A 10,085-nucleotide genomic window follows, 5' to 3' on the forward strand; every position below is an offset into this window, starting at 1 on the left:
AACTATATTGAGAAATTTCGATGCTGCTAGTAGGCCCTAGACCAAATAAACAAAAGGTTTGTTCAACCATTAAAGCAGCAATGCAACTTTTTTTTTACTGTACTGTATATATTATGTCCCACAAAAAAATGCGTAAGCAATAACAATCATCGTGTACGTGTGTATTGTAGTGAATTTATGGGGAAGATCTAGGGAGGCGCATGTCCACGTCTGCTTATAGTGTATACTGTCAGTGTAATTAGTGTAATAGTGTAAACGTGTAATAGTGTAATAAGTGTAATAGTGGTATAGTGTATTAAGGGTAATAGTGTAATATGGGTAATAGTGTAATTGCAACTGTAGGTCACAGGTTACTATGAAAAACTGCAAAACCTGCCAGTCCGTCCGTCAGTCACGCCACCATATATGGCCATCAGACCATTATGCCTCATGACACGTCACGCCACCATATATGGTAAATGCTCCATATATTGCCATCTCCATATTATGAAGATCATGACACTGACAAACAATGGATAGCCATACATGGAAAAGACTGGATCACCAGCTAGATCTGCATATATGGAGCTGGCCAGGAACTCTACATCTGACCTCAAACCCTTAGATCTCCATATATGGAGCCTACTTGTTCTGAAATTCCATATGTTGATCCTTCCCCACCCGCCCTTCCTCTTTGATGTCTCCCTTTTGACTGATACCCGTCCATTCAAACTCTAGGCGGGCCCGCCCCAAAATTATTAGTGCAGCCGCGCCCAGCAGCTGGCGAAAATTAGAGTTCTCAACATGCCAGAAAATTAAGGTTCGGCCCTACCTGGGCCCTCATCAAACCCTGTAAGCTCAAGACACTGCCCCCGCTGCCACCCTTAAAGATGGAGTGCCATGATTTTACCCCAACCCTAAAACATGATCATCAGGTATTATAGTTTGTTTAAAGTATTTGTTAAAATGTCATTTTTATGTGGACACGCCCACCAGTTCATTAAGGATGCCTGGTTTGCCTGGTGGGTGGTGATGGGTGGTGATCCAGCTGAACTGAAGCCGCTCCCACAGCTGTTGTATGATAAAGGGGAAGGGATGATATTACCATCACTGTTTTTTTCATTGGCACGTTTAGGTTTCAGCCTCCATGAAGACACCCTAATTACATAGGGAAGACATCATTGCACATAACTACACCAAGGGGTCTAATGACGTACTGTCACCTCATAAACACATGAAAAAACTGGGAAAAAATACAGACTGCCGTATCGTCATATGGAATGAATTCTGTACTGGCCATATGGAGAATATATATGGAGTCTTGTGTACAGGGCTTGATGAGGTCATAGGCCAGTCATGCTAAAATAGTGTGACCCAAAAGAACTTGCAAAAGTAATCGTTCAAGATTTTTGAGTGGTGTAAACCACTCCTACAACTGGCTTTGTTAGTCTGTCTGTGCTAAAAAAATGAGCATGGTTGCTATGTTCACCCAGTTCACCCGGGTGTGATTTCATTACGTCAGACAGGCTATATAAGACCTTACACCACTCAGTTCACACGGGTGTGATTTTTTAAGATCCTTAGGGTTATCCAAATAACATAAAAAATATGTTATAAGTACCATAATACAAAGTACCATAATAAACCTATAAGGCAAGGACATAATTTAATTTAATTATGCTTTAAGAAGCATGTAATGTGTCAAACTAGGGGGGTTTCATGATTCTGAATCCATTCCAAACATTAGTTTTGCACGAAACACACTAAAATATAGAATATCAGAACAACTCCATATATGGAGATCTAAGGGTGGCAGCGGGGGAAGTGTCTTGAGTATACAGGGTTTGATGAGGGCCCAGGTAGGGCTGGGCCTTAATTTTCGGGCATATATGGTCATGTGACTGACACAGACTGACAGGTTTTGCAGGTTACTACACTATTGCCCTTATTACACCATTACACTATGTTACTATTATACTATTACACTAAGTACATTATTACACTAATTACAGTATTCTACACTATTACACTTATGTATTACCTTCTTTTTTATTTAATATACCAGTAGGCTACTAAAATAATGAATTAGTGAATTCGCATTAACTGGTATAACTTATAAAGCACAGCCCCAGACAAACATGGCAACCTCAGTTGCCAGGCAGACCTCTGGAGCTTTTTGATTGGGTAGTGGAAAAAGCCTCACGTGATTGGCTCTCAGACATCATGTAATTTTTGGCAGTAATTTTTTGGGGAACAAAAAAACATCTTGCATCTGTAAAAGCATGTTTTTTCAAACACACAAAAAAAAGAGCTACAAACAAGTTATGTTTTACAAGTGCACACATTACAAAATGTACGAATACTTTTTTCTTTCGAATACAAACTAAACCTAAACTACATAGTGCCGCTTTAAGACCCGAGACTGAGATTCAAAAACACAATAGTTTCATGATGGAAATACATTACCTTAACATTTTCTGACGTTATGGATACTCTTGATGAGTATCCATAACAAACCAATGCGTTCAGCATTTCAGGGTCAATTAGACCAGTTAATTTGATCTTTTTAGGTGAGATCTTTGCTTTCTTGAACATATTCTGTGAAAGTTGAAAAGATGAATGGTTGGCGTATAGTGATCATGACTTAGGCCTTTCTTATATACATTGTGTCAACAATTAAATGATATCACATGATGTTTGGCTCACGTGAAATCCATGGTCAATAAATGTGTATTTACATATATATATATATATATGAGCTGAATGAAGACAGGAGCCGCCGGTGACAGGGCAGCTCTGTGCCTCCACAGCACAATATCACATCGCACGAATTCGAGTCGAGCCGCATCATGTTCATCCCCTCCAATACCATGGCGGCATGTTTGGGGTCGTGGAATATTTTGGCCATTTCAGCCAAGCCTGCAGAACAGTAGGAGGGGATGAAAGAAAATGTCACATATAGCAATGATCGTTTACTTGTTATCTATTTTTGAAAAATCGTGAAAATATGGCTCAAATCTTTGAATATATATTCTTTCAGAGCGAGCGTTTTTAACTCAAATCTTTGAATATATATTCTTTCAGAGCGAGCGTTTTTAACTCAAATTTTGAATATATATTCTTTCAGAGCGAGCGTTTTTAACTCAAATCTTTGCGTCTGCAGGGTCCCTGGAACAACATATTTTCAGATGGGGGTCGGCGGCCAATTACATATAATTCTAGGGGTCCTTGACATTAAATAGTTTGAGAATCACTGACATAGAAACATGTTTTTTTCAGAAAACTGTCAGGATTTGTAGAATTGTCCTCAGGTCTACATAAATGAGTTAAAGGGAAACTTCACCCTTTTTGCAAAAAAGGGTGTTATGATGTTATGTTGTTATTTTAATGACGTTTAGATGTAGAACACTTTCCTGGGGGTCTTTATGTGTGTAATATGTGGTTTTAGAGATTTTAGCAGTGAGCCCAGTGTCTCTGATGTCATGGACACTGGGCTCACTTACCCGATTCACAACACGTGAAGGAACATTCCGCCATATAGAATCCAACCTGCAACTGCTCCTGGCGGAAGGTTCTGTCATATAAGCTTTATTATTGATATCAAAACGGATCGCCGATTTCTTTTTTGCTTGGCCTTTCCTTCTGCAGCGATCCTAGGCCGGTTTCGCGCATGCGCAGTGCCGTTCACCTCCCTTTATACAGGCTGACTAAAAAGCTGAATAACTCAAAATCTACGGAGCTCTCCATGGTTTAGATATAACGCGCGATGTTCGGAGGTCATCTAAGATCATCTAAGATGATCTAAGATGGCCGCCCAAACTGGATGTGCATCCAGCGTGCAACACAGTAAAACGACCGGCAGTCCGGCTCAGCAGTCTAGCGTTGGCTCTGCCGTCCACCAGGCAGCAGTGTTTGTGTTACTTCCTGGACTACATGTCTCAGTAAGACAGCCCTCCCCCTATCCACAAGGAGGAGCAGTGCACCAAAACATTATGGAAATTGTACTCCTGGAAGGAAGTGAGCCCAGTGTCCATGACATCAGAGACACTGGGCTCACTGCTAAAAACAGTGAAATCCCATTAAACATTATTTAACCCGCCGCAACCCGCCTCGCCAATAAAGTTAGGATGTCTTGACTCGGCTCAGCCGATGCTGCGTCGTACGGCGGTGTCTGTTTTCGGCACACAACACCGCTGTACCACATAGTAAATCTCGCAGAACATGCACACATCGACATACATTGCCTGCCAGGCTTTAAGGCTTAACAATATCATCACTGGTTGGTTTATTATTGTTTTCAGAACGTTGTTGTTACAATTTAGGCATTTAGCAGACGCTCTTAATCCAGAGCGATTTACATCAAGCAATAACAAAAGCATGGCATACATCACATATATAAAAAGTAGTTATCATGAATAATGCGTAAACTAAGAACATAACAGTGGAGTATCTATGTAAACTATACATACTATACTATATTATATATTATACATGTGTACTATAAAGTGCTATGACTACATAAAATGCAATTCTAGTGCCGTCTACGTAACAAGCTATAAGTCTGTTTAAAATACTATCTAAGTCTACATGAAGTGCTATCTAAGGGGTTAGGCTAGGGCAAGTGCTACGGGCCATGGTGGAGTCTGAAGAGGTGGGTTTTCAGACTACGGCGGAAGATTGGGAGTGAGGCTGCAGTTCTGACTGTGATGGGAAGTGCATTCCATAGTTTTGGAGCCAGAAGGGAGAAGAGTTTGGGACGTGTGGAGCGTATTAGTGAAGGTACCTCCAGCTTCCCTGCGTTGGCTGATCTGAGTGCGTGGGAGGGTTTGTAGGGTACGATCATACTTGTGAGATATGGGGGGGGCATGCCTTTGGTTGCTTTGAATGCCAGCATCATTGTATTCTGTGCGGGCAGCGACCGGGAGCCAATGGAGGGAGCGGAGAAGGGGGGAGACGTGTGAGAATTTTGGCTGGTTGAAGACCAAGCGAGCTGCGGCATTTTGGATCAGTTGGAGGGGCTTAAGTGCACATGCCGGTAGGCCAGAAAGGAGGGAGTTACAATAGTCAAGTTTTGACAAGACTGTTGTCTGGATTAGGAGCTGGGCTGACTCCTGGGTGAGGAACGGTCTAATTCGTCGTATGTTATAGAGTGTAAACCTACAGGATCGCGTTACAGCTGTGATGTGTGTTTTGAACGAGAGCTGACTGTCCAGGACAACACCAAGGTTCCTGGCTGTCGGGACAGACTTTACCAGGGCGTTGTCTACGGAGATAGTTAGCTCCCGCATAGGGCAGGACTTAGCTGGGTTGTTTAATGGTTGCCAGACATTCAACACTCATCTCACGCTGATAATAAGCGCCATGGAATATTTTGACTTTCCCATTAGTGTGGCTTGGCACCAAAACATTTAAATGGTGAAATAAAGATTTGACCACTTAATGATTTAACAACTGCAGGGGGTACATTAACCCATTTAGACGTGAGGTCGATTCTACAAATGTCTTCTAAATCCTGAGTTTTCTGAAAAAACTATGTTTCTATATCAGTGGTTCTGAAACTACTTCATGTCAAGGACCCCAAAAATGATATGAATTTGACCGCCGACCCCCATCTCAAAATATGTTGTTCCAGGGACTCCCCAGAAACAAAGATTTGTCATTTCCACGATTATTCAAAAATAGCAGATCTACAAGCTCATAGTGTGACACTCTGTGCCGTGCTATGATATGATATGAGCTTGTAGATCTGCTATTTTTCAAACGCTAAAGCATAACCAAAAGGGGTTCCCTTTCAGAACAGCCGATTCGACCGTTATCACACCTTTCAACAGGGTTAGTATGGCCGTTATCACACCTTTCTGAACAAAGCCTGGTCAAGGACCTGTCCACCCCCTGGTGGACAGGTCATTTCCAACTATTGTGGGTGCATGGAAACTAGGGACTACTAATATATACTATTCTCTGCCTATCGGGACGTAACTCGGACGGCGCCGAGTCGGGTCTGGTGGCCTTCGCAACGCTCGGCAAGGCGACTCGCTCGGCGGTGCCTCACGGCCACCAGACACGGCGCGCCTCCGTCAGGACATCAGTGACATCAGTGACATCATCACCCGTCACAATAGGTGATAATGACATACTGAGACAGTGAGTATGCCAGTATGGCCATACTGGCCCTATTGAAAGGTGTGATAACGGCCATACTGGCCCTATTGGAAGGTGTGATAACGGTCGCATGGGGTGTTCAGAATGGGTTAACAGATCAACAGTCGCACAGGACGCCTAGTGGATTTTATGGCAAACATTTTGTCTCCAGTTCTTCACGTGTCACTCACCTGCCCTTGCGTGCAAACTCGATGGACCAAAAAAGATCAAATTAACTGGTCTGATTGACTCTGTGGCGTTTCTGGTCCCTGTGGTCAGTCTGAAGGACGCCTGCACCAGCTCCTGAGTGTTTAGAAGAATTAGAACACTTTCCTGGGGTCTTTGTGTGTGTAATAGGCTATGTGCTTTTAGATATTTTAGCAGAACACTGGGCTCACTTCCTTCATGGACTACACTTTCCATAATTCTTTGGTACACTCCTCCTTCTTGTGGATAGGGGGGGGGGGGGGGGGGCTGTCTTACTGAGACAACATGTAGTCCAGGTAGTAAGTGAGCGCAGTGTCCATCTGCTAAAACCTAAAAAAAAAATATATATATATATATATATATATATATATATATATATATATTTTTTTTTTTAGAACACAAACAATATAGATATATATTTTTTTTTAAGACCTGGAACGCATCCGTGTCATCTTGTAACTCAAATCTTTGCTTCCCTGGAAGAAAATATTTTGAGATGGCGGCTAAATACATAATTTTGGCATGAAAAGGTTTGAGAACCACTGACAGAAATCCGGATCTCATCTCTAAATGGGTTTTGACTGGGAAAGCATCTGTGTCATTTTAGATTTTAACCATTTTAACCATACAATTTTATAATGTGGCAAATAAATATGAAAGAATAATACTAGCTAAAAAAAACACAGCCCTCACCTTTCTCTTGGCGTTGCCGGTGTAATGTACTTGCCACGCCTGTCCAAGGCCGCTACTACGTTGAGGTCAGAGTCGTCGTCGACAGGAAGAACCACGTGTTGAGTCCGATAACGTCAACAGAACCGGAGCAGACTTCATGGGACACACCAGAAACAAAAAATGTTATAAGGACTCTTCAGTTTAGAATTAGGCCACGGACCCCCATAAGTTAGTGTGCACAAATGGTATCAAATGCACTCAATAATGGTAAATATGGTTCCATCAAGTGTTCCACCAGTAAGATTCCCTGAGGGAGAGAAGCGACCTCGCCCTAAAAGGGAGAGGATGCGTGCACGCATCCGCCTGGGTGACGGCAGACTGCTGGGTGAGTGCTGGCGCTTTCGCATGGGGGGTCAGATCAACACATGGAATGAATTCTGTACTGGCCATATATGGAGTGTACCTTGTGTACAGGGTTTGATTAGGTCAGATCAACATATGGAATGTCGGAACAGGTCAGCTCCATATATGGAGATCTAAGGGTTTGAGGTAAGATGTAGAGTTGCTGGCCGGCTCCATATTAGTGGTGCATTCAATTAATCGATATGGCAATATATTGATTGAACATCCAGACGATAGGTGAATCGATCGAGAGGCTGCTGTATGGATACGGCAATAAGCGGCATGAATTATCTGGGTGACGCAGTGTTGACAAACATACCTCTGTTTTATGTTATCAAAGCCACCCGTGCAGGTTGCAATGCACTCCCTTCCCAGACCCCTTGTTAGGAATTAGCCGGGGAGCCACAGGCCCAAAAGCTCAACGGTTAAGGATTAACCTGTGATGTCATGCCGTACTTTTTATTTGTGTTTTTTCTATTAATTTGGTCATTAAGGTCCACAGAATGAGAGGTCTGCTCTGCCGGAAACAATGCGAAAACAAGTTATGGCCATTTTTGTATACCACACCATAGACAACCAATATAAGGCAACATTTTCCAAATTCCATCATGCTTTAAGTAGCATGTGACAATTGTGACATGTCAAACTAGGGTGTTTTCATGCTTCTGAATCCATTCCAAGCAATAATTTTGCAAGAACAAAACTACTTGGCCTAAATTCGGCCATAGCCACTTGCCAAAATGTGCCCAAATGAGCTGACCTCATCACATTTGTGCTGACCTCATCACATTTGTCATTACAGCTATGGCCGTTTTTAGGTCAAGGAGTGTTTTTCGCGCAAAACTAATGCTTGGAATGGATTCAGAATCATGAAAACCCTCTAGTTTGACATGTCACATTGCCTCTCATTCTGTGGACCTTAATGACCAAATGAATAGAAAAAATCACACCTGTGTGAAGTGAGTGGTGCAACTCCGTGTGGGTTTTCTTTTGGGGGGGGTGGGGGGTTTCCAGATAAACAGGAATGCACCCAGGGTGCCGGGCCGGTTCCGGCGAGACGCCCCGCGTCCAAAAAGGGTTGAGAAATGACAGTTACCGTGCGGCAGTCCCTTTACTGTACCCTCTACTGTACTGTACTGTAAGCATCATACAGTTAATATGTGCGTGTGTGTTTGTGTGTGCGTTAGGTTGCGCACAGGTGGTGAAAAACAACCATGTTGTTTTCGTGCTCATACCCAGCCAGCCAGCCACCCAGCTACCCAGCCACCCACATAGCTCCGTAAGTGGTTGCACCACTCAAAAACACAAATAAAAAGTATGGAATGACATCACAGGTTCTGTCCAATTTTGGGCCTGTGGCTCCCCGGCTAAATAGGATGTTTAGACATTTTATTTTAATTTAAAGAGCTCTGTGGGCCTGAAAGCGTTTTATTGTATTTGTGCAACATGGTCATTGTTTTGAATAAACGTATAATCGATATATATCACTCACCTGCCCTGGCACGCAGACCTGATGGACTTGTTAGCTGTGGTGTTACTGGTCCCTGTGGTCACTCTGAAGGACGCCACTAGCTCCTGGGTATGTATGTTCAGCACTACGATCTGTGAAACTACAGGACAATAACTCACTCCACGTCATTGGAATTATTTAATGGGCGAGTACAAACGGAGCATTTATCACATTTATGCCGCGCATGTTTCATTTTTACCAGGAGCGGGTGCAACCGATCTATGGCTCCTGTATGTGGAATACTGTACCAACTGTATGTAACAACAGAGACAGTCTAGGGCTAAGTCGGGACATGATGCAGGTGTGTACCAATTTCCATACATGTAGGTGAAACCTAGCCCCTCTCGGAACCCTCGTAAAAGGTTTCTGACATTTGGATGTTTAACTTTTACGGAGGGTTCCTTCTCAGTTGTCGCCCGCAACATGGCGATTCTGGGATACACACAGACTTGGCCTCGCATATGTCCATGCTGCGCTATTTGAGTGATGGTTATATGTCTCTAAAGAAGCATATATCGGCAATAGGAGACAACGGAGACAACGGAAACCTCAGCGAACGGCGCAGAAGCCGTTAAGTCTTTTTAATCTTTGTTAGACCGTTTTGGCAGCTCTGAAAAACATCCTGCATGTATGCGGTCGGCCAATCAGAGGCAGTAACTAGGACGTGCAGCTAGCCAGGGAGGCGGGATATGGGAAGTGAGGAAGAGGGAATTTCAGAGCTGCCAAAACGGTCTAACAAAGATTAAAAATACTTAACGGCTTCTGCGCCGTTCGCTGAGGTTTCCGTTGTCTCCGTTGTCTCCTATTGCTGATATATGCTTCTTTAGAGACGTATAACCATCACTCAAATAGCGCAGCAAGGACATATGCGAGGCCAAGTCCGTGTGTATCCCAGAATCGCCATGTTGCGGGCGACAACTGAGAAGGGACCCTCCGTAAAAGGTAAACATCCAAATGTCAGAAACCTTTTACGAGGGTTCCAAGAGGGGCTAGGTGAAACCATATTGTGGGGCTTCAAGCACAAACTTTTGTAGGAGGCACTATTGAGCCATTAGGCAACGCCCTCAATTTTACGATAAAATACGTAATCTTTCGCCTCTTGGGATGTGTGCAAAGTTTCACAACTTTTCACGTACATTTAGTACCTCAAAAACGTGATTAATTCAGGGGAATA

The 10,085-nt window shown here is 43.2% G+C and overlaps 1 long non-coding RNA gene across 1 annotated transcript; it reads right to left on the reverse strand.

The window, feature by feature from the left end:
- Positions 1 to 2,802: 2,802 nt before the first annotated feature.
- LOC306916104 lies at positions 2,803 to 9,011 on the reverse strand. The gene is made up of 4 exons (XR_013788926.1): positions 8,894 to 9,011; positions 7,021 to 7,152; positions 6,312 to 6,423; positions 2,803 to 2,898 (listed from the first exon to the last, which is right to left on the reverse strand). It is a non-coding gene; the product is annotated as an uncharacterized lncRNA (long non-coding RNA).
- Positions 9,012 to 10,085: the final 1,074 nt, after the last annotated feature.

This window comes from Electrona antarctica (assembly GCF_951216825.1).
Source record: "Electrona antarctica genome assembly, chromosome: 23".
NCBI classification, from domain to species: Eukaryota; Metazoa; Chordata; class Actinopteri; order Myctophiformes; family Myctophidae; genus Electrona; species Electrona antarctica.